Source organism: Venturia canescens, chromosome 3 (assembly GCF_019457755.1).
Source record: "Venturia canescens isolate UGA chromosome 3, ASM1945775v1, whole genome shotgun sequence".
In the NCBI taxonomy this organism is placed as follows: domain Eukaryota; kingdom Metazoa; phylum Arthropoda; class Insecta; order Hymenoptera; family Ichneumonidae; genus Venturia; species Venturia canescens.
Genome location: NC_057423.1, coordinates 20,103,400 through 20,129,070, shown reverse-complemented (window position 1 = coordinate 20,129,070; position 25,671 = coordinate 20,103,400). Strand labels below are relative to the sequence as shown.

General features: G+C 37.3%; 1 protein-coding gene across 12 annotated transcripts in view; it reads left to right on the top strand.

Annotated features, from left to right (window-relative positions):
* The window catches only part of LOC122408384 (calcium/calmodulin-dependent 3',5'-cyclic nucleotide phosphodiesterase 1-like), an 885,001-nt gene that overhangs the window by 811,672 nt on the left and 47,658 nt on the right, over positions 1-25,671 (top strand). The gene's annotated exons all lie outside the window — the stretch shown is intronic.

Here is a 25,671-nt window from a genome sequence, read left to right as displayed (position 1 = left end):
GAATCAGGGCTGTTCTGTGATCACAAATATGATAAAATGGATAGAAATAAAAATGGTAAATATTCGGAAGTGCGGCTTTTTCCAAAAATAGGGATAAAATTTTTTTTTTCGTCTGGACTGCTTCAATCGGTCACCACTAATGATATTTCGTCGGGGGGGGCTAACATTTTCCATAAAAACCATGAGTTACACACACACACGCACGTACGCACACACGCGCCCGCGCACACATCAACGGTACTCTAAACCCGCCCAGCGACACCAGACACCCATGGAAAGTGTTGTAAATCCACCCAACGATCTCGCACATCCATTGAAAGTGTTCTAAACCTACATGACGATTCCGCAAACACATCAAAAGATGTGCTGGATACACACACGCGATGTTCATGTGAAATCGGTGGGTGTATTCACAGCATATTCGATGTACGTATGGTATCACTGGGCGGGTTTAGAATTCCTTCAATGTGTGTGCGGTTCCGGACAAGGTGTGTGTGCGCGCGCGCGCGCGTATGTGTGTGTGTGTGTGTGTTCCAGTCCTGTTGTGAACTCTAAAATATTCAAATATACCATTTCATCATATTTTTCCAACAATTTCAAAGTCCCATAACTTATGGTTTTTATATCAAACGTCAGCCTCCCTCGACGGAATATCGTTAGTGGTGACCAATTAACGCGCTTCATATAACAAAAAAAATGTAACTTCGATTTTCAGAAAAGCCGCACTTCCTAATATTTACCATAAAAATAATATCTCGAAGTAATTTGAACTTGATTGTTCTTAAATTTATATTGCAATAACAAGAATTTTGACTTCTCATTTCCTTCTGAGAACACAAACCATTCGGTAGGAACCAATGAAAATGATAAATAATAAGTTGCATTACTAGAAATTTTCACCTCTATTCAGCCATCTAATATTCTTTTTTCTATAGTCACGTACATAATTTAATAAATATCACGAGTCGAGTACGACAAGCACGATTTCTGGAATTCGAAGAAAAGTGATTTTGTTATTTTCGTTTCATTTCGATAAGAGCGATCCTGTATTTCGACGAAAAATTATTTTCTCAGGGAATACTGTTCACTAATATTAACACATGGACTGCCTTCCTTTTTGATTTTTTTTTCGAATAAGCAATTTGAATAAAAAGTGATGGGCCGGACAAGTACGTTTAAGACGTATTTGAACATAATTTGTACCGATATAATCGAAGTTGAATGTTGTGAATAATACCAAGGGATTCTGAAAGTCTGTACATTCTTAAAGTAACAAATTAGTTTGTTGTAAATTTTTAACGATTTTCATATGTTCTGGTTAAAAAGGAATGGGTTGACATCTTTCTTATTATTGGGAAGCAAGATTTTGGGATTTTTTTGGTCATTGATTTTTTAGTATTTTTGATGAAACGTTCGGAGCCCGAAGAGGATTCTCAACGCGTATTAAAACACAATTTCATGACGTTAAAATTGAATGATTCAGTCAACGATTCAATACGTGAATGTCGATACCCCTTGGGAAAAAAAGGTTGGGACAAGTACATTGATGGTCTCTTGTTTCTGGATGACATAGAAAAAAGATTCAGAACCAGGAAAAAAATTCTATACAAATAATAAACGAAAAACTGAAAACTTCAAAAAAATTCAACAAAAATAAAAAACAATCGAAAAAATTCTGTAAAGAAAAATAAAAAATTTTCAAAAAAATTCATAAATATTGGACAAATTGAAAAATAAACTATCCAAGTTACATGCAGTATAAAAATGTATGATATCAATTGTTGGCCAAGTTTTTATTGATAATTTGAAATATTTATCGAACAAATCGGAAACTTTAATTGAAATTCATGATAATTATTTTCAAGAAAAAAGTTAATAAAAAAAGTCATAACGGAAGTTACGTGCAGTACTAAAATGAATTATATCAATTCGAGGTCAAGTATTTATCAGTTATTCGAAATATAATCTCCGGCGACAAATGAGCGTTGAGAATCCTTGTCGGGCTCACAACGTTTTATCAAAATTACTAAAAAATTAATGGAAATAAAATCATTCAAAATTCACATGAAAGTCATTCGTTACTTCAACAAGGTACACACTTTAAAGAATCGATTCCCCTCCGACTTTCAGGATCCCCTGGTATTATTCACAACATTCAACTTCGATTGGATCGGTACAAATTATGTTCAAATACGTCTTAAACGTACTTGTCCGGCCCATCACTTTTTATTCAAATTGCTCATTCGAATACAAATCAAAAACGAAGTTAATGCATGTGTTAATATTAAGGAACAGTAATTCCCGAGAAAATAATTTTCCTTCGAATCGCTCTTGTCAAAATGAAACGAAAATGAAAGATGAAGTTGATTAATCTATTTATATTATATGGAGTCATAATTCACAACAAAATCATTTTTCTTCAAATTCCAGGAATCCACGTGTCGTACTCGACTAGTGATATTTATCAAAATGTGTACGTGACTATAGAAAAAAAAACATTGCATGGCTGAGTAGGTTCAAAAATTTCTAGTAATGCGCCTGATTATTTCTCATTTTCATTGGTTCTTACCGAATGGTATGTGTTCACTGAAGAAAATGAGAAGTGGATATTGCTATACGAACTTGCGAACAATCAAGTTCAAATTACTTGGAGATATTATTTTTATTTCTATCCATTTTATTATATTTGTCATTAAAGAACAGCCCTGATTTGTTTTCGAATGAGCAATTTGAATAAAAAGTGATGGGCCGGACAAGTACGTTTAAGACGTATTTGAACATAATTTGTACCGATCCAATCGAAGTTGAATGTTGTGAATAATACCAGGGGATCCTGAAAGTCGGAGGGGAATCGATTCTTTAAAGTGTGTACCTTGTTGAAGTAACGAATGACTTTCATGTGAATTTTGAATGATTTTATTTCCATTAATTTTTTAGTAATTTTGATAAAACGTTGTGAGCCCGACAAGGATTCTCAACGCTCATTTGTCGCCGGAGATTATATTTCGAATAACTGATAAATACTTGACCTCGAATTGATATAATTCATTTTAGTACTGCACGTAACTTCCGTTATGACTTTTTTTATTAACTTTTTTCTTGAAAATAATTATCATGAATTTCAATTAAAGTTTCCGATTTGTTCGATAAATATTTCAAATTATCAATAAAAACTTGGCCAACAATTGATATCATACATTTTTATACTGCATGTAACTTGGATAGTTTATTTTTCAATTTGTCCAATATTTATGAATTTTTTTGAAAATTTTTTATTTTTCTTTACAGAATTTTTTCGATTGTTTTTTATTTTTGTTGAATTTTTTTGAAGTTTTCAGTTTTTCGTTTATTATTTGTATAGAATTTTTTTCCTGGTTCTGAATCTTTTTTCTATGTCATCCAGAAACAAGAGACCATCAATGTACTTGTCCCAACCTTTTTTTCCCAAGGGGAAGTTTATGGTTTGATATCACGCCTTTTTTCTCAAAAGTTCCTCATTTATGTTATGACGGTTATAGGATTTTAGTATAAATTTCTATGAATTAATTGCTTAGTACATTTTTATAGATTCCATTCTCATACGAACATTTTTTATGGGATAATCTTTTTCATGAAATTATCAGCAAATAAGGGACCATCAATGTACTTTTCCTAATCTTATTTTCCCTGTGTATGATGTTCGGCTTATAAAGTTGGTTTCCACCATAAAAAACCAATTTTTCGTAAAAATTGTAGTGAAAATATTTCATCACAAGTCTGCCCTTGAACTTTGGCGATTTTTTTCCTTATACTCTAATATGTTATGCCTATTAGGAACTCAACAGCATGGAGGAATCCGGGATGAGGCCCGAGAAATGAATTTCGGTTTATAATGTTGGTTTCCACGTAAAAGACCAATTTTTCTTCAAAATTGTACTGAAAATATTTCGGCACTGGTTTGGTCTTGGACTTTGGTGATTTTTCTCCTTGTCTTCTAATATGTTTTGTCTATTGGGAATCCAAGAGCATGAAGAAATACGTGTTGTGGGCCATAATATGATTTTCGGCTTATAACGTTGGTTTCCATGAAATAAGATCAATTTTTCGTCAAAATTGTACTGGAAATATTTCGTCACAGGTCTGTCTTTGGACTTTGGCGATTTTTTTCCTTGTACTCTAATATGTTTCGTCTATTCGGAACCCAAGAGCATGGAGAAAAGTGTGTTGTGGGCCGAGATATGATTTTCGGCTTATAACGTTGGTTTCCACGAAAAACAACAAATTTCTCGTCAATATTGTACAGAAAATATTCTGTCACAGGTCTGTCCATGGAGTTGGGCTATTTTTTTTCTTCTACTCTAATATGCTATGCTTATTGGGAACCCAAGAGAATGGTAGAAAGCGGGTTGGGGGCCGAGATATGATTTTCAGCTTATAACGTTGGTTTCCACGAAAAAGGACCTATTTTTCGTCAAAATTGTACTGGAAATATTTCGGCACTGCTTTGTTTTTCCACGTTGGTGATTTTCCCCCTTATCTTCTAATATGTTTTGTATAATAGGAACCCAAGAGAGTGAAGAAATGCGTCTCGTGGGCTGTAATATGATTTTCGGCTTATAACGTTGGTTTCCGCGACAAAAAATCTATTTTTCGTCAAAATTGTACTGGAAATATTTCGTCACCTGTCTGTCCTTGGCCTTTGGCGATTTTTTCCAAGTCTTCATACCAAGAAAGAACTGATGTAAAGATTTCCTTAATAGAACAGATTTTATTTATCCTTGTTCTTCAAAATTCAAATGAAAGTTAGATCAAATTCATAACACGAAAAATCCAACAGATTTGCCCACTTTAAATGTCGCTTTTGCATTCTGAATCTAGAGATTTCATTTCATCCAAAACGTGCCCTCAATGAAATATATTTCCAAAGTTTGCAAGTGGCCGCTGAGGTCCAATTATCCACAGTTTGATAGTTGCTGAAAAAAAGTACCCGAAAACTTCTGACATTTATTATGCCAGAACTCAAAGCAGCAAAAAAAACTAAGCGAACTTAATTCAACAGAGCAACAGAATTCAAAGACGTTTAAGGTACCTGCATTGGTTTTGGAGGAAAACCATTTCAGGACAATTCAGAAATGAATTTAGAAATTCGAAAACTCACAATGGAGTAGAAAAAGGAAAATTGAAGTATTGAGAAAAGCGGAAGACTTTTGTGATGAATTTTCTAGATTACATGATACGGTTGGAGTAAATGATTTGAATGATTGGCACACATGCTGCAACACAGAAATATCAAAGTTCGGAAGTACTCGCTGTATATCAGTCATACAAACTTCAATACTATTTGAAAAGGAACACTTAAAAACTTGCATTTACCTTACATATTACCATAATCAAAGATAAGGGGTGATCCGTCGCATATATATTTATCCACAGAAATTTCAGAGTTCGCAGGTATCTGCTGCGGTTCAATGTATCTGCGCAATGAGCTTCGAAGACAGCAATTTCAAATCTATCCATAAATGAGCAACTGAAGACTTTTATAATCAATTTTTTACTTCATATAGATGTTACAGTTAGAGTCAAAATGTAAAATGAATGGCACAGTATTTAAATTGTATAGTTTGCAGATTTTCGCAGTATTTTAATGATCCGAATCTACAGCATTGTAATGAAAAGTTGTCAAAAGTCATGATGTTACATTAAAATGACATAGCGCACATTGCATTCAGCAATTCTGTAAGTTTCTGGGGATGTTGGTAGGCATCATATTTGATAGCATCCAAAACTGAGCAACAGTAGACTTATCGGAATGAATTTTTTTTATAATAATTCCATATTTGTAGTTTGCAAAGTGGAAATACTCAACATACATGTCATTCTATAAGTTTTGTTATCAAAATTTGTGTTTGCATACCGCATTAATAAGATACGACTTTTCATATCATCAGCAAAAAAAGCATCCATAGGCTTTCTGTAAAAGTTTCCAAATTTATCACTCGTCAGACCTAATGGGAAAAGAATAACTACACACTATACCAAGACCAGATGTTTTTTTGAAAATCTGATTTACAAAATGTGTAATTCAAGATCGTGGTTAGAAACCTCTCGAATCATGTTACCACAATCATCATGAAGGAGTAGAAAATCATAGGACACATATTAGGGAACGAATTAATAATATGAATCGATCCGCTGCAAACTGATGGGGTGAAAACAAGGATCGGAGAGGGCAGAGCCAAACTGAATATCAAGCAAAATATGGGGATGTTTAAAAATAATGACGACACAAGAAATAAATTAGAAAATATTTATTCAATTAAAGTTTCTAATATCATTCTAACAGTTGCGTGTATTTTTGTTCTATTTATTCGTATATATAACCTATGTACACATGATATATAATCACGCCACTGACAATATATTCGCACTGGACAATATTTCTCGTATTCTGGTTTAATTGAAGGATTATTTCAGTTAACACTTATTTCCAATCGAACGAAATGATGAAATCTTGAAAAGTTTCGTTGACATATGCATCGCGCATTTTTTATATTCTTTTTCACACACACATCACAGACTACATTTACGCGGCCGCTTTGATGCCGGTTTAATATATCACAAATAACAAAATAAATAGTATTATGCACTTCTTTAGATGACGAAAATTATTTTTTTATTGATCCCGCACGCACTTCGTAATGTCGAAACTCTGTTCATACGATCAAAAACTGACACATGGTTTGTACATATTATATGTATATCGATCGAATTTATGACTGCTGTTACCAGCTGTGCTGCGCCGTGTACTACGTTCTGAAGTTGACGTCAGATTTCCAATCATCAACAACTAATTTCAACAACCAATCGCAACGTTGAAAAATGGATGTTGTCAGATCCAACCAATCAGAAACTCGAGAGCATCAAAGTGCCTTTGATTGTGTTGTAAATACAGATGCATAAATTCTAGAATGTGTTGGTAACTTTTGCATAATCTTGAGCCTGTGCAAAGTTTTTTCTCAGCAATTACGCCACCGATCATGCTGATTGTGGGTGGAATCGAAAGAGAATTTATTAATTAATCTCCAGTTCAATTTTCAAAGCCTCAGATGACTCAGGAGTTTCGTAATTGAACAAAATGACATGCCAATTTTACCCCCACCACCGCGAATCGTTTTATTCAGAGAAAAGATAGTCTCGGCGAGCTCGGGCCAGCAGACGACAGGGCTGTCAATGTACTTGTCCCGAGACTCTACCGAGTCTCTTGACTTTTACATAAATACATTGTAACGTAACGCTCTTGCCGACCCCTGGCCTGAACGCCGCTACGCGTCGATTCGAGCTACCTTAATAGAAAAGGAGCAGGTATGACAGAAAGGTGAGAATGCGGAATTTGATTTTGAAAAATTTAATAATTCTGATTTATTCAATTTTGATCAATTTTACAGGATAAATTCGTTTTTGATTTGTTGTCGTGAAATATTCGAGATCGCGCTCGCCGATTGGGAGAAATTTTGTTTCACTCGTTGTTTCGAATTTGAACAATTTTTAATTTACGCGATTTTCGCTTATTTTCAAAATAAAAAAAAAAGTTTCGATAATCTAAAGTTTTTTGATTTTATGCAATAGAAAATTATTATTATTATTATTATTATTATTATTATTATTATTATTATTATTATTATTATTATTATTATTGTTGTTGTTGTTGTTGTTGTTGTTGTTGTTATTGTTATTATTATTTACCAAGGAGTTGCGGAAATCGTTTTTACGGATTCCATGTAGTCTTACGGACTACATGGGTATGTGGGACTCCCAAAAAAATAGGCCTACCCACTAAAACCGCCACCTCCTTGTTGTCCTTCCCCCCAGCCAGGGACTATGTTGATATTACTTCTGACTGGGGGTTCTGTCTGTGTTCGTTCGTCCGTTCTGTCCCACCGTTATCGTCACGTCGCGTGACTCCGTCTGCTCAGTCATCCGTCAAGCAGCCGTCCGCGTTCTTACGTCGCAGTATCGTTTCCGTGTAGGTGGCGACTAAGCACCACCACTCAGGTTCGTGCAGCATTACCCCGACGATATTCTCCGGAGTAATACTGCCAACCGTTATTTCCAGTTCTTGTCTCTGTCTCGTCCAGCGGTCACACACGAAAAATGTGTGTTCCGCGTCGTCTCGTTCATGTCCACAGTACTTACAGTCAGGTGTTCGTACTCTGTTCATTCTGTGGAGGTACCGTCGGAAGTAACCATGCCCCGTCAAGAGCTGGGTAACGTAAAAATTCACGTCTCCGAACTTCCTTCCGAGCCACGGCCTCAGGTCCCGTATAAGTCGTCTCGTCCAGTTGCCATCGTTTCCGTTTGTCCACCGTCCTTGCCAAGTGTCTATCGTCCTTTTGCGCTCGGCAATTGCCGCGTTCTTCCGTCCTATGTCCGCGCTGCTCCCGTAGACCCTCTTACGCTCAAACGCAAGGAGATCCACGGGAATTACGCCCGCCACCACCAGAACAGCATGTGCAGAGACTGTCCGGTAGGAGCAAGCGATTCGCAGCGCTCCTTGTCGCTGTACCATCGTCATCGTCTTGCAGTACAGGAGGATCGAGTGAGCTGTCGCCATTAACAGTCGCCGTTTCCCCGGTCTCGGTCCCGTCGTGTTGGCCATCAGGCGGCTCAAGGATGCTATCCTCTCTGCCGCCCTCTGGGCCGTCTTCCGTATGTGAGGCCAGAAGGTCATCTTCGTATCAAGGGTTACCCCAAGGTACTTGACTTCCCCCTTGGTCTCCGTCTCGTGTGCCCCCACTCTCATGGGCAGTATCGTCTGTATGCGTCTTCTCGTAAGGAGCGTCAGTTCCGTCTTTTCCGTTGCGAGTTGCAGTCCGTGGTCTGTCATCCAACGTCCAACTCGTCTCATGGTCTGGTTCAACTTCAGCTGTGCTAGTTCCGGAGAGCGCTCTGTAATCACCGCCGCTACGTCATCAGCGTAGGCGACGAGGATCACTCCAAGCGGCATCTCCAGCCGAAGCAAGCTGTCGTATAAGCCATTCCAGAAGTCAGGTCCCAGTATCGACCCCTGGGCAACCCCAGCGGTGACCTGTCTCGTTACCTGTCCTTCGATCGTTTCGTACGTTATACGTCTGTTTTTCAGGTAATCCTCCACAACCCGAGCCAAGTAAGATGGGATCCCGAAGTTGCTTTTCAGCGCCTCCAAGATATCCACCCACCTGGCCGAGTTGAAAGCATTCCTGATGTCCAGTGTCGCCAGCAGCACGATAGGTCGGGCTGCGTGGCAGTGTCTGTCCAGTTCCAGGAAAGAGTCGACCACCTTTTGGATTGCTCCAATCATCGATCGACCCCTCCTGAAACCGAACTGCAGGTCGGAGAGACCCCTCCGTCCTGCATCGCGTCCGTCAGTCTCGGTCTCAGTAATTGTTCGTAGAGTTTGCCTGTCGTGTCAAGTAAACTCAACGGTCAGTAGGCCGAGGGCGTGTTAGGGTCGCCCTTACCTTTCGGGATAAGGACGAGCCTCGCCTCTTTCCACCGATCGCTGAACGTTCCTGTCGTCAAGCACGTGTTGTACAGGTCGAGAAGTATCTCCGGCCGTAGGCGAGCCACGAGCCGGAGGATCTCAGCCGGTACTCCGTCTGGTCCCGGCGCCTTACCACTCTTCATCGCCTTCGTTGCTCTGGTGAGCTCCTCAGCGACAACGACGGGGGGCGCCGGCACGTCAGCGTCGTCCGTCACGTTCGTCCGTTTCGGGTGCGTCGGAAACAATCCGTCCTGCTGTTTCGGCGTCTCTGAGTTCTGGTGGAACTCGGGCCCCTAGTTTGCCGGTCACAATCTTGTAACCGGTTCCCCAGGGATCCTCGTTCACCTCCTCGCAGAGCTTCCTCCAGCATCGCGTCTTGCTGTCCCGTATTGCCTTCGTCAGCGTCTTCCGTGCTGTTTTGTATATGGCCTGGAGGTTTTCCCTTTCGGGTCCGCCCCCAGCCCTCGTCACTCGTCGCCGATTTGCCAGGCAAATCCTGCGCAATTCGGCGATCTCGTCCGTCCACCAGTATTGTGGTCGTCTTTTCTATGTCTGTCGTCGTTTCGGCATTGCCGAAACCGTTGCGAGCCCGTTTATAGGGATCCCCTTCACTCGCTTACGGGCGACTCCGTTTATAGAAGTCCCCGGACATTCGCTTTTCGGTAAGACCCGTTTATAGGGTCACTGAGCATTCACCTCCCCGGTTTGTCAAAGGACATGTGCGTATGAGTGTTTGCGTTGTGTGTGTGTGTGTGTGTGTGTGTGTGTGTGTGTGTGTGCGCGCGCGCGCGTGTGTGTGCGTGTGTGTGTGCGTGTGTGTGTGTGTGTGTGTGTGTGTGTGTGTGTGTGTGTGTGTGTGTGTGTGTGTGTGTGTGTGTGTGTGTGTGTGTGTGTGTGTGTGTGTGTGTGTGTGTGTGTGTGTGTGTGTGTGTGTGTGTGTGTGTGTGTGTGTGTGTGTGTGTGTGTGTGTGTGTGTGTGTGTGTGTGTGTGTGTGTGTGTGTGTGTGTGTGTGTGTGTGTGTGTGTGTGTGTGTGACCAGAGCCCTGTTAGCCGTGTGCAAAGCACTCGTTGCCCGCCCTGCACGTGAGAAATCTCGGACGTAGGGTTGGATTTTGCAGAGCGGGACAAGTACATTGATGGTGTCGTGTTTGCTGATAATTCCATCCATAAAAAAAAAAAAACTTGGAAACCGATGCCTCATTCTTCTTATTTGATTCGAATAGCTAAATCAATTGAAAATAATTCCATCTCATTTACGTGCAGCATTAAAATTTATTATATCAATTCGAGGCCAAGTATTTTCTAATGAATTGAAAAAAGTTACCACTTGAATTACGTGCAACACTAAAATTTATGATATCAATCGGTGTACAAATATTTTATTACTAACTCCAAATTATGACATTATTAAATTGTTCTAAGAAGCTTTTAAATCCAAAAAAATCACATCAAAGCTAGCCATTTGTTACTCTATGGTGGCAGAAACTTATAAGAAAATCGATTTTTCTGAGACTTTCAGGATCTTTTAGTATTTTTCACAAAATTCAACGTCGATTGGATCGATACAAATTATGTTTAAATATGTGATAAAAGTACTTGTGTGGCCCATCACTATTCATTCAATAAAAAATAAATCATAAAAAACGAAATTGTACGGCAGAATTTGGTCAAAAATTTGTTGAAATGCGATTCATTATTAGTTTAATGTTCTTAATAATAGTATAGGTTAGTCCTTATTCCGAATGGAATTCGTTCGCTGGAAGAATAAGTGGGAAGTAAAAATTGCCATCATTGAATATAAACTGGAAAATTATTTTGGAAGCTTGAACATATATATTACATAGAATTTTGTTCATTTATAGATGGAGAATAATATCCCTTGTATATTACGGAATAATTTGTTTCCGTTTTTTATTAAATTTGTGCAATTAAGTAAAAATTACTTGATGATAATTCTCTCAATTCCCTCTGCATGAATACTTGTGATCCATCAGTTCTAGACAAGCCCTGATTTTTATTTGAATAAACAATTTAAATGGAAAGTGATGGGCCAGACAAGTACTTTTAACACATATTTAAACATAATTTATATCGATCCAATCGACGTTAAATTTTGTGAAAAATACCAAAGGATCCTGAAAGTCTCAGAAAAATCGATTTTCTTATTTCTGCCACCATAGAGTAACAAATGACTAGCTTTGATGTGATTTTCTTTGGATTTAAAAGCTTTTTAAAACAATTTAATAATGTCATAATTTGGAGTTAGTAATAAAATACTTGTCCACCGATTGATATCATAAATTTTAGTGCTGCACGTAATTCAAGTGGTGACTCTTTTCAATTCATTAGAAAATACTTGGCCTCGAATTTATATAATAAATTTTAATGCTGCACGTAAATGAGATGGAATTTTTTTCAATTGTTTTAGCTGTTCGAATCAAATAAGAAGAATGAGGCATCGGTTTCCAAGTTTTTTTTTATGGATGGAATTATCAGCAAACACGACACCATCAATGTACTTGTCCCAACCTTTTATTCCCTAGGGGAAGTTTATGGTTTGATATCACGTCTTTTTTCTCGAAAGTTCCTTATTTGTGTTTTGATGACTATATAATTTTAATTTAAATTTCCATGAATTATTTACGATTTACTGCTTATAACGTTGGTTTCCACGAAAAAAGACCTATTTTTCCTCAAAATTGAACAGGAAATATTTCGTCACAGGTCTGTCCTTCGACTTTGGCGATTTTTTCCTTTGTACTCTAATATGTTTTGTCTATTAGGAACCCAAGAGCACGGTGGAAAGCGGGTTGGAGGCCCAGATTTGATTTTCGACTTATAACGTTCGTTTCCACGAAAAAAGACCTTTTTTTCGTCAAAATTGTACTGGAAGTATTTCGTCACTGGTCTGTCCTTGAACTTTGGCGATTTTTTTCCTTGTACTTTAATATGTTTTGTCAATTGGGAACCCAAGAGCATGGTGGAAAGCGGGTTGGAGGCCGAGATATGATTTTGGCTTGTAACATCTGATTCATCGAAAAAAGACTGATACCACACAATCAGTATCTTAGAGAAGAATATTATACACGAATGCTGTAGGATTGCAATATATTTGATATTTCCTTATGGTTCGAAATCATTTTCGTTGTGTGATTTAAGAAGTTTTGTTTACATTTTTTGTGGTATAATGCGAAAACGGGCGATCATCAATGTAAATGTCCAAATTTTTTTTCTCCGAGAGAGGATTTTTACGGCTTGATATCAAATCTTTTTTCTGTGGTAGTTCTAAACGACAAAAAATATTCTTAAATAAGATTTTATCAAGTTCTCCAATGTTTCTATTGTGATATTTAAAAATAATTCTCCTTTCTCCAATGATTTTCCTTAAGTTTTGTACAATTTATAACAGTTTGATATTCTTCGAATGTTTGAAGTGATACCCTCAATTTTTCAACCATTTCGAACGTGTTCATAATTTTGTGGGATTAAAATCATATTCCGTAAGGTTTTTCAATATTTTGTATCATTGTGGAATTTTCCCCCGTCATTTATAAATTTTGTTTTCAATAGTTTTGATGAAATCATTGTGAATAAAGAAAATATGAAGATTTTTCAATGAAACGAATTTTTTGATTGATTTTCCTTAAAATTTGACAGAAGGAGAAAGAAAAAAAATATATATTGTTTACCAAGTCCACCAGAATTTGCAATTTTCACATATGTTTATTGAATTCTAATGCTAGCAATTTTTATTTCATTAAAATATGTGCCTCCAAGGATTTTTTGCAGCAATCTTTTCCAGTCATATTATCATACCCAGAGATAGAAAGTTGACGCACCCACGTCGATGCACAAAATTTTCAAACCCTGCATGTAGCCACCAAGATTCAACCGGACAAAAGAACAAGTATGAAGTGCATCAAGACCAACAGAAATGCTTACTTTTTAATATGAGCATTGCATTTTGAAAACATGACTTCTTATGCCATTCATAAACAGTCCATCGCTGAATTTTTGTAACATTCATCATTATTTTTTATTATTGATTACTATTTATAATCTATATCCAAATCCTATAATTCATGTATAATTTTTATTATTAGTAGATATCCATATTCCATAATCAAAAATAGGAAGTACTAAGCATCTAGCATGAATGTCAATGCACAGAATTTTCCAAGTTTGCAAGTATCCGCTGCGATTGATTCATCTAAATTTTGATACAGACAGAAAAAATTACCACCGATTCATAAAATTTATTAATCCAAAACTAAAAGGATAAAAGACAGCGCACTTGAAAGTGAACAGAACTCATCATTGTTTCATGTATCTTCATTCATATATTTCAGTTGGAACCAAAAAGTGAAAAGATTGGCAAACCTACTGCTTCGCAGGAATATCAAAGTTCATAGGTACTCGCGTACCAGAATAAAAAACTTTGGTGCTATGGGGCAAAAAACTTTAAAATTACCCGAACCACATTTTTGAAACTTATCAAGAGACTCGGTAGAGTCTCGGGACAAGTACATTGACAGCTCTGTCGTCTGCTGGCCTGAGGCTCTCGCCGAGACTATATTTTCTCTGAATAAAACGATTCGCCGTGGTGGGGGTAAAATTGGCATGCGATTTTCTTTAATTACGAAACTCATGAGTTCTGTACGGCTTTGAAAATTGAACTTTCAGCTAATTGAGAAGTTCTCTGTCGAATGAGCCCAAAATCAGCATGATCGGTGTCGTAATTGCTGAGAAAAAACTTTGCACGGGCTTAAGATTTTGCAAAAGTTACTAACACATTCGGGATTCGACGTATCTGTATACGCGTACTCTGACTGCTACAAGCATAGGCTTCTTGGCCCCCATGATCACCTATCCCCGATGAGAATATTCTTGTTCCAACCAATGAGCAATGAAAAAAATCCTAGGCCAATTACATCAAAGTTTGAAATGGCATGCCCAAGCATATAGCATGTGCATTTCAGTTCTGACTATGAATGTACAATATATATGACGTCAACTTCAGAACGTAGCACACGGCGCAGCACAGCTGGTAACAGCAGTCATAAATCAATCGATATACATACATATATATATGGGTACAAACCATGTGTCAGTTTTTGATCGTAAGAATAGAGTTTCGACATTACAAAGTGCGTGCGGGATAAATAAAAAAATAATTTTCATCATCTAAAGAAGTGCAGATTACTATTTATGTTGTTATTTGTGATATATTAAACCGGTATCAACGCGGCCGCGTAAATGTAGTCTGTGATGTGTGTGTGAAAAAGAATATAAAAAATGCGCGATGCATATGTCATCGAAACTTTTCAAGATTTCATTATTTCGTTCGATTGGAAATAAGTGTTAACTGATATAATCCTTCAATTAAACCAGAGTACGAGAAATATTGTCTAGTGCGAATATATCGTCAGTGGCGGGGTTAAATGTCAAGGTTATATATACGAATAAATACAACTAAAATACACGCAACTGTTAGAATGATATTAGTAACTTTAATTGAATAAATGTTTTCTAATTTATATCTTGTGTTGTCATTATTTTTAAACATCCCCATATTTTGCTTGATATTCAGTTTGGCTCTGCCCTCTCCGATCCTTGTTTTCACCCCATCAGTTTGCAGCGGATCGATTCATATTATTAATTCGTTCCCTAATATGTGTCCTATGATTTTCTACTCCTTCATGATGATTGTGGTAACATGATTCGAGAGGTTTCTAACCATGATCTTGAATTGCACATTTTATAAATCAGATTTTCAAAAAAAAATGTGGTCTTGGTATAGTGTGTAGTTACTCTAATTAAAAAATTGATTATGGTCTTCAGTTGCTCATTTATGGATAGATTTGAAATTGCTGTCTTCGAAGCTCATTGCGCAGATACATTGAACCGCAGCAGATACCTGCGAACTCTGAAATTTCTGTGGATAAATATATATGCGACGGATCACCCCTTATCTTTGATTATGGTAATATGTAAGGTAAATGCAAGTTTTTAAGTGTTCCTTTTCAAATAGTATTGAAGTTTGTATGACTGATATACAGCGAGTACTTCCAAACTTTGATATTTCTGTGTTGCAGCATGTGTGCCAATCATTCAAATCATTTACTCCAACCGTATCATGTAATCTAGAAAATTCATCACAAAAGTCTGCCGCTTTCCTAAATACTTCAATTTTCCTTCTTCTACTCTATTCTGAGTTTTTGAATTTCTAAATTCATTTCTGAATTGTCCTGAAATGGTTTTCCTCCAAAACCAATGCAGGTACCTTAAACGTCTTTGAATTCTATTGCTCCGTTGAATTAAGTTCGCTTAGTTTTTTTGCTGCTTTGAGTTCTGCCATAATAAATGTTAGAAGTTTTCGGGTACTTTTTTTCAGCAACTATCAAACTGTGGATAATTGGACTTCAGCTGCCCTAGGTGTGTAATATACTATTCTCGGGAATTATTGTTCCTTAATATTAACACATGCATTAACTTTGTTTTTGATTTGTTTTCGAATGAGCAATTTGAATAAAAAGTGATGGGCCGGACAAGTACGTTTAAGACGTATTTGAACATAATTTGCACCGATCCAATCGAAGTTGAATGTTGTGAATAATACCAGGGGATCCTGAAAATCGGAGGGGAATCGATTCTTTAAAGTGTGCACCTTGTTGAAGTAACGAATGACTTTCATGTGAATTTTTAATGATTTCATTTCCATTATTTTTTTAGTAATTTTGATAAAACGTTGTGAGCCCGACAAGGATTCTCAACGCTCATTTGTCGCCGGAGATTATATTTCGAATAACTGATAAATACTTGACCTCGAATTGATATAATACATTTTAGTACTGCACGTAACTTCCGTTATGACTTTTTTTTCATTAACTTTTTTCTTGAAAATAATTATCATGAGTTTCAATTAAAGTTTCCGATTTGTTCAATAAATATTCCAAATTATCAATAAAAACTTGGCCTCTAATTGATATCATACATTTTTATACTGCACGTAACTTGGATAGTACATTTTTCAATTTGTTCAATATTTATGAATTGTTTTGAAAATTTTTATTTTTCTTTACAGAATTTTTTTCGATTGTTTTTTATTGTTGAATTTTTTTGAACTTTTCAATTTTTCGTTTATTATTTCTATAGAATTTTTTTCCTGGTTCCGAATTTTTTTTCTATGTCATCCAGAAACAAGGGACCATCAATGTACTTGTCCCAACCTTTTTTTCCCAAGGGGATTATGGCATATTCAAGAAATAAAGTGACAGATACGCTGCATCTTGAAGTAAATCAAATAGTGTAATTTAGTATGTGTCCATGGTTATACATAGACAAAATATTTAATCACATCCACAAATGATCAGGCGTAGACTCACACACATGAATTTTTTAATCCATAATGCCAATCGTAAACATGGTCTGGAAATACTCAATATACATGTCGCTTCATCATGTTGTTAAACTTAAGAGGTGTTCATTGCATTTCAAAGATACAAATTTTGATATTACGAAAAATAAGCAACCAATGACTTATTGAAATAAATTTCCAGATCCATCATGCAACAATTCAAGTCAATATCTATGTATTTACATGGCCGAAAGATTTTTTCAAACTCGAGTTTGAAAACAAGCAATCATGAAAACTTTTTGTTATGAATTTTCCAATTTATTGAAATCAATATAAGGAAATAGAAATACGAATGTCACTGGAATTGTCTAGAGAATAAATAGAAATTGGTATGGATACATTGTAAAAGCTAAGGAGGTGGGAAAAAAGCCCGGTGAATACAACCAAACTAAATGAAAGAAAATATGACAATAATACATTGGATTAGACACTTTTCCTTGACCAAAGATTTTCAAAATTTATTTAAATTCATTCACATACAACCACGCTTACTTTTTCTTTAATGTAATTACACAACGTAAAATTCCTGTTTGGCGAAAGAACGTTTGAGAAGTTATAATGAACGAACGTTTTTTTTTCTCATTAATATTATTATTATTCAACACTATATAATTAGTCACATCATTAATAATATCGATTCCTTCCACTTAACAATAACGATTATTATTTTTTTACACTCCGCACGCAACAGCACTCTGGGGATCATAACCTCAAACGTCAACATGAAGTGAAATCTCGCAAATGTGCTATCTTCGTATATATTACGATTCTTGCACAAAACAATTGTAATTTCTGATAAACGTCTGTTTTTTTCTATTATTCACTCAGTTATTAACTGTACTTTTTTTTTACAATCACAGGTAGTTGTACACTGACACTCGCCTTTCGATCGAAATTATGTCTGCTGTTAGGCCCGCTACACACGGTCAATAATATTGCACAGTAATATTGCATAATAAGTTTATATGGTGTGTAGTGCGCTATAAATTTAAGATAGCTCAAACTTCTGTTCAATGATTGCGCAATGTTTCAATACTACATCTACACGTTCAATAATATTGTGCAATCACCTATATTGCGCAATATTATTGACCGTGTGTAGCAGGCCTTACCGTGCTACGTATTTTTATTTAAATGTCTGCTGTACTGCCGTGCTAAGTTCTGAAGTTGTCGTCAGATTTCCAATCATCAACAACCAATTTCAACAACCAATCATACCATCTATAAAGGGATGTCGTCAGATTCAACCAAGCAGAAACTCGAGAGCATCAAAGTGCCTTTTATTGTGTTGTAAATACAGACACATAAATTCTTGAAATTATTGCTTACCCTTGCATAATCTTGAGCCCGTGCAAAGTTTTTTCTCAGCAATTACGCCACCGATCATGCTGATTGTGGGTGGAATCGAAAGAGAATTTATTAATTAATCTTCAGTTCAATTTTCAAAGCCTCAGATGACTCAGGAGTTTCGTAATTGAACAAAATGGCATGCCAATTTTACCCCCACCACCGCGAATCGTTTTATTCAGAGAAAAGAAGTCTCGGCGAGCTCGGGCCGGCAGACAACAAGGCTGTCAATGTACTTGTCCCGAGACTCTACCGAGTCTCTTGATATTACGAAAAATAAGCAACCAATGACTTATTGAAATAAATTTCCAAATTCATCATGCAACAATTCAAGACAATATCTATGTATTTACATGGCCCAAAGATTTTTTCAAACTCGAGTTTATAAACAAGCAATCATGAAAACTTTTTGTTATGAATTTTCCAATTTATTGAAATCAATATAAGGAAATAGAAATACGATCGTCACTGGAATTGTCTAGAGAATGAATAGAAATCGGTATGGATACACTGTAAAAGCTAAGGAAGTGGGAAAAAGGGCCCGGTGAATACAACCAAACTAAATGAAAGAAAATATGATAAAAATACTTTGGATTAGACACTTTTCCTTGACCAAAGATTTTCAAAATTCATTTAAATTCATTCACATACAAACACCCATACTTTTTCTTTAATGTAATTACACAACATAAAATTCCTGTTCGGAAAGAGCGTTTGAGAGGTTATAATGAACGAACGTTTTTTCTCATTAATATTATTATTATTTAACACTAATTAGTCACGTCATTAGAAATATCGATTTCTTCCACTTTTTAATAATTATTTTCATTTTTTTACACTTCATACGCAACAGCACTCTGGGGATCATAACCTCAAACGTCAACATGACGACGTGAAATCTTTCAAATGTTATTACGATAACTGCACAAATCAACAGTAATTTGTGAGAAACTTCTGTTTTTCCTTTTATTCATTCAGTTATTAACTGTACTTTTTTTTACAATCACAGCTAGTTATACACTGACACTCGCCTTTCGATCGAAATTATGATTACGTTTACACAGCCCTCTTACTCCGGTTTAGTTATATCAATATAGATATACAAAATGCATATCTGTCTTTATATATTGAAGCGAAACACATTCTCAAACACTTATTTCGACGACATGGCACGCACGAGTGTTTACATCGGCGGCCATGTTGAAAACCTGTCACTTCGCGAAGCGGCGCTCGGGAAGCGAGGCGCTCAGCGCTGCCAACTCAATTTCGCTTCACCAAAATTCCCTAGACTCGCAAAATTCTTGATTTTATTCAATTTTAAATTAAATAAACCTTTTCTTGTTTATAAAATTAAGGCGGATCATTATAAAAACATACTTTGAACAAATGGGTGAAGATTTCAGAGTAAAATCATTTAAAAATTTAAGAAAACTTTTCTTTGAAAGATCGAGCGTGCACAGTGCGCATGCGCGATGACCTACTTTCAACAGGCACGTGCAATAAACGTAGTCCAGAGCAAACAATCAATTAAAACAAAAGAAAAATGTTATTGTTCAGAAAATTAATAGCGAATGATACAAAATAATGGAGAAAGTTATAAAATGATTTAAAATTGATCAAAAAACTGTTTTATTGAATTATATTGAGTTCTTGCACATGCGCGGTGTGACTACAGCTCGACTCAGCCAATTGGGACCTACGCGGGGGAGTTAGCGCACCAATCAGAGAATTAAGAGTGGGAGTCCCTGGTTCGAGATTAAGTCGCGCAGCGAATTAGAGAAAGGGACAAAGTCCAAGCGCGTTATTATTATTATTTCCTTTGTTTCAACGGGTATAAAAACCCGAGCGCAGAAGCTCCGGGAGCCAGTCTCGTCTCGAATCTCGCCACGCTAGGAGCTAGTCTCGTCTTGAATCTCGCCACGCTAGACTCGCTAAAGCAACAACGCTCACTGAGCAGACAAAGAGCTAGTCACGTCTCGAATCCTTGAGAGCTCGACTCGCATGCCGATAACCAAAAGCCGGTCTTGCCTCCGGATTTCGCTGCGTGTACTTGCCATTAAAACGAGAATAAAGAAACATAAAATTTTTCACTCATTATAAAAATAGCTCTAAAAACAAAGAGCAAAATAACATCGCTACCATCCTACTCAGAATTCAAAAATAACACCTTTCGTCTCTCACGCTAAGAGGGCCGGGTTCATTCGATTCCGTTTGAACTCAAGATTCTTAGGTGAGATTTTCCGATCTATCCAGGAGGGCCGGGACAGTTCGATTCCGTTCTGTCTCAAGATTCCTGGTAGATTTCCAATCCTTTTTTCTATCCAAGAGGGCCGTGGCCGTTCGATTTCGTTCGGTCACAAGATTCTTGGGTAGGACTCCTACCTTTCCACGCCAGAGGGGCCGGGACAGTTCGGCTTCGTTCTGTCTCAAGATCTCTGGGTGGATTCTTTTCCATCAACGAGTCATTGTTTTCTGAGTGGTGATCAAATTCTTTCAAAATTATTAAAACCAAGCCAGTTTTCTTTATTCTCAAAACGAGACAATTTCGAGTCATTTATTATTTCGAGTTAATTAAATTATTCCAAAAGCGAATCACTCACTAAAAATCATTATTTGAATTATATCGAGTCAAAAGAGTGAGATCAGTAAGAAATCCACTCGATCAATCAAATTTGTGTTATATCGAGCCAAAAAGTGAGTTTATAAAATGATCCAATAAAAATTAATTAAAAATTTATCAAAACCAGCGTTGGCGAGATTATTATTGTTATAATTGCGAGAAATATTAGAAATTTGACATTAAAAACAAATTCCTTCATGCGAGATAATAATTATTATAATTTCTAAAAATAAATAATTGCGAAATTCCAATACAAAGAAAAATACCGGAAACAAAATTCTCATGCAAAACAAAATTCATTTATTTTTGTAATTTAATCCGTGAATATTCAAAATTTAATAAATAATTTCTTATTTTCAATATAATTTCATTATACTTTTGTTTTTCTTTCATGCCCGATCTTCTTTATCATAGAATTGCTCGAATCCACGCGTGACGGTGTGCACTAGCCCAAACGTACCGTTACAATATAAATATACCCTTCTGTATATACAAAACCGGAATAAGAGGGCCGTGTTAACGTAGTCAATAACTGCTGTTACCGTGCTACGTCTTTTTTAATGTCTGCTGTGCTGCCGTGCTACGTTCTGAACTTGTCGTCAGATTTTCAATCATCAAAAACCAATCATAACATCTGAAAATAGATGTCGTCAGATCCAACCAATCAGAAACTCGATAGCATCAAAGTGCCTTTGATGGCGTTATAATATACAGACACATAAATTCTTGAAAGTATTGCCAACTTTTGCATAATCTTGAGCACGTGCAAAGTTTTTTCTCAGCAATTACGCCACCGATCATACTGATTTTGGGTGGAATCGAAAGAGAATTTATTAATTAATCTCCAGTTCAATTTTGAAAGCCTCAGATGATTCAGAAGTTTCGTAATTTTCAAAAATCACTTGCCAATTTTACCCTCACCACCGCGATTCATAAGTAGTTTTTTAAATTATAAAAAATAGCAAACAACTGTTACGTCGAGAAGGGATGAACGTAATTGTTATTCACGAGAGAGGTTTGATACTGAACTGACGCTGCCACCAACCTACGTGAAGCGTAGGATTTCGAATTGTGAAATATTTATGGTATTAGATGGTTGTGGGAAATAGTTTGACTATTAGGATCGCCTATGTGGTCCCGTACGGGCCCCCGGAAGGAGTTGAGGGGATCGCTTAAGGTTACAACACAAATGAGAATATGATTTATCAGATACGAGTTTCGAGTTTTATTCAATGGAATAGTATAGAGAAACGGAGAGTTAATAGAACGTAAAACAATACAATAGAACTTGTTGTCGGTGGGGGGGACAATTCTCTCTCCCAGTTCACACTGTCACACGATAGTACCACGCTACAACGGGCGCGCGGTTCTTACTCACACACACACACACACTACGAAAAAGAAGTGAAAGAATCTGAAGGGATGAGAAGAAACTAATAGAGGGTCCACGCAAAAGTCTGCAAGACTCGGCAATAGAACGTCCGTGAGGCAAGGGGCAGTATGTTGCTCACTTCGCGTTTGTTGACGAAAGTTAGGCTGACGGCCTCTGTGCGGTTTCACCTTTATTTCAGGATTTACTGGACCGCCGCGAGTGGCTAACTTACGGAGTTATCCAAGGGGACGACCGAGTGTCTAAAGCGATCAAACGGAACTAAGGCTCGAGAATATCAGCCACGGCGACGATTGCTCGAAAGCGATCGTCGCGGCGTGACACTCCCGCGCCGTCAGCACTTCGGTCGCACCCAAGGATACTCCTCCTCGGAATCCGGGATCAGGCAATGCTGAGCCAGTGAATTCCGAGGGCTCCAACTCGCGACAACTCGCAATATACGCACATCATCCAGCGTTTTGAACTGCTTATCCTCTAAGCCGTGCTGCATTGACCGGAACAAATGAAAATCAGATGGTGCCAAGTCTAGTGAATAAGCCGCGTGCGGGAGAACTTCCCATCCCAAATTCAAAAGGGTTTTTTGAGTCGCACGAGCAACGTGAGGTCGAGCGTTGTCATGCAACAGTATGACTTGCTGTCTTCCTTGCCCAGTAAATGACTTTTTCTGATCCAGTACTTCGCTCAATTTGTTCAACTGTCGACTGTAGTGTTCCGCTGTCACCGTCTGACCAGTTTCCAGAAGTTCATAATAAAGCACACCTTTCATGTCCCACCAAATACACAGAAGAACTTTCTTTAAGTGGCTGTTCGGTTTCGGCGTCGATGTAGAGGGTTGCCCGGGATCTACTCACGACTTTTTACGTTTGGGATTCTCGTAAAAGATGTGCTTCTCATTACCCGTCACAATTTTTCATAAGAAGTCCTTTTTTTGTTTCCGGGCAAGTAGTGAAAGACACGTGTTCATACGTTGACCTAGCTTGTGTTCGGTCAACACATGTGGGACCCATCTTCCAAGTCTATGAATTTTTCCCATTTGGTGCAAACGCTTGGAAATAGCTGTTTGGGTGACTATTAATTGAGCTGCAAGCTCTTTTTGTGTTTGCGTTGAGTTCTCATCTAGTAAAGCTTGCAATTCCGCATCTTCAAACTTTCGAGGCTGCCCAGTCACTAAGATCGAAATTACCACTTCTAAAACGTTTGTACCAATAATTACATGTTTCATAAGATACAATGTCGTTACGAAGAACACTACAAATTGATTCCCGTACTTGAGAAGCATTTTTTCCTTGTTGGAATTCGTATAAAATGCAGTGACGAATGTGCTGTTTATCAGTCTTCATCGTAAATTTTACGATTCTGAGAGGTTATGTAACTTGTATAACCTTATCGTTTGGTGTTCTAAACTCTTGTGTCCGATCCTTATAAAATCATAAAAGACCGCGATTTTTTTTTTTTTAATTATAGTCTTAAGCACTAACTAAGAAACAATCTGTAAAAATTGGGTATTCCATTTTTCAAAAAATGTACTGCTGTTTGTATGGTAAATGTGTTTTCGATTCAATACAACTATACTGAAAACTCCGTAAAGCAGCCGCAAAAAAAAAATTAGAAACACTGTATTATACATTTTTCAATATCAAAGCACTCGGAGTTGTGTCATCTTCGGCAGTCTGTAGAGAGTGATGGAAGTTCGGGCCAAGGAATTCCTCGAAGCGGGTTGTTCTGGATATAAAGAACTACCCTCACCTAAATTTTTGTAAACATCGGAGTTGATAGAAATCCGTGGTGCACGTCAAAGTTAGCGATTTTCCTATAATATAACTCTAAAATCTCTCAAACGCCGAATTTCCCTGTTTCGGACGCGTTCTGCGCATTCTTTTGTAACGGGCTTCTCTATTGGCTCGCTGTTATAATTCGCACCTTGTCATTAGCTGATCGCTATTTTTCCTGATGCGCCGAATTCCGCTTTTAATGATTTTCGGCTCAGTGTGGCTTTAAAATAAAAAAATTTTAATGAAAATTGCCATTATTTAATTATTTGTATGATTTGGCCTCATTGTTTTATTTACCTTCGTTAAATTTAATTTCTTTTGAAAAATCGGGAAAAGTCACGTTCGGGTTCCTATAGTCCATGAGCGCTACCCCCGTGCATGCGCCGTAAGCACGCGTCTCGCTTTAATCGAAATAATACAAATTTTCTACGAGGTTTAACTTTTTCATTAATTTTCTTTGATAGCGGCCATTTTTCCCGACATTTTGAGACTAATTACGCTCATATTGATTAATAAAAAGTTTGAATCAATTAGAACGAAAAAAATAGAATTTAGTTGGATTTTCCGTCAAGTGGCGCTGTTCAGAGCATTGCCCGCCGGCTCGCTCGGGCCCGTAGTCAAGATGGCCGCCGGTTGAGACGCATGCCTGTCCATCGCTCCGCGATGTTTTTAGTTCGCGCAATGTGTTGGGTGTTTAAGCGAGCTCGGGCCGCTCCGCGGGCGTTACGTTTCAATATATGGGCAGATCCATTACTTTTCGACCGCAGCCTGCGCGCTTGGGTCAGCAATTTGACTGCCGATTTTTCCCCAATAAGTAGGTTATAAAAAAAGATGATCCCCAAATTTGAAATCAATTTATGAAACTTTGATGCCTACAGAATTTTTTGAAATTCTTAAAAAGTCAGATTTTTAGCCATTTTCATTATTTTTTCATGCCAACTCCATGAGGCTTCAAGCCTCGTATGAAGCGGCATTTTTCTACTTTGACCTTCCTCTTTTGAGAAAAAAATAGTTTTTTACTACAAACAAAAATCCGATTTAGTTAGCACACTTTTCTTGAATTACAATTTTTACAAAATTTCTCATATTTTTGAAACGCTGCCGCAGCGATAATTTTTCAAATAAACTGCATTAATACGGCTCAATTTTTTCATTTAGGTATATTCGATCAGTGCATACACAAATATTTATATATTATCACGTTCCTTTTTATACACAGCCTCTCAAAGTTACTTGATTTCTGAAAAATTGCTGTTTTCTAACAGCTGGAAGTTTTTTCAGTGTGTGTGTGTGTGTGTGTGTGTGTGTGTGTGTGTGTGTGTGTGTGTGTGTGTGTGTGTGTGTGTGTGTGTGTGTGTGTGTGTGTGTGTGTGTGTGTGTGTGTGTGTGTGTGTGTGTGTGTGTGTGTGTGTGTGTGTGTGTGTGTGTGTGTGTGTGTGTGTGTGTGTGTGTGTGTGTGTGTGTGTGTGTGTGTGTGTGTGTGTGTGTGTGTGTGTGTGTGTGTGTGTGTGTGTGTGTGTGTGTGTGTGTGTGTGTGTGTGTGTGTGTGTGTGTGTGTGTGTGTGCGTGAACACACACACACATCCGGACATTCTTATAGATATGAATTTTCGACGTTTTGGGAC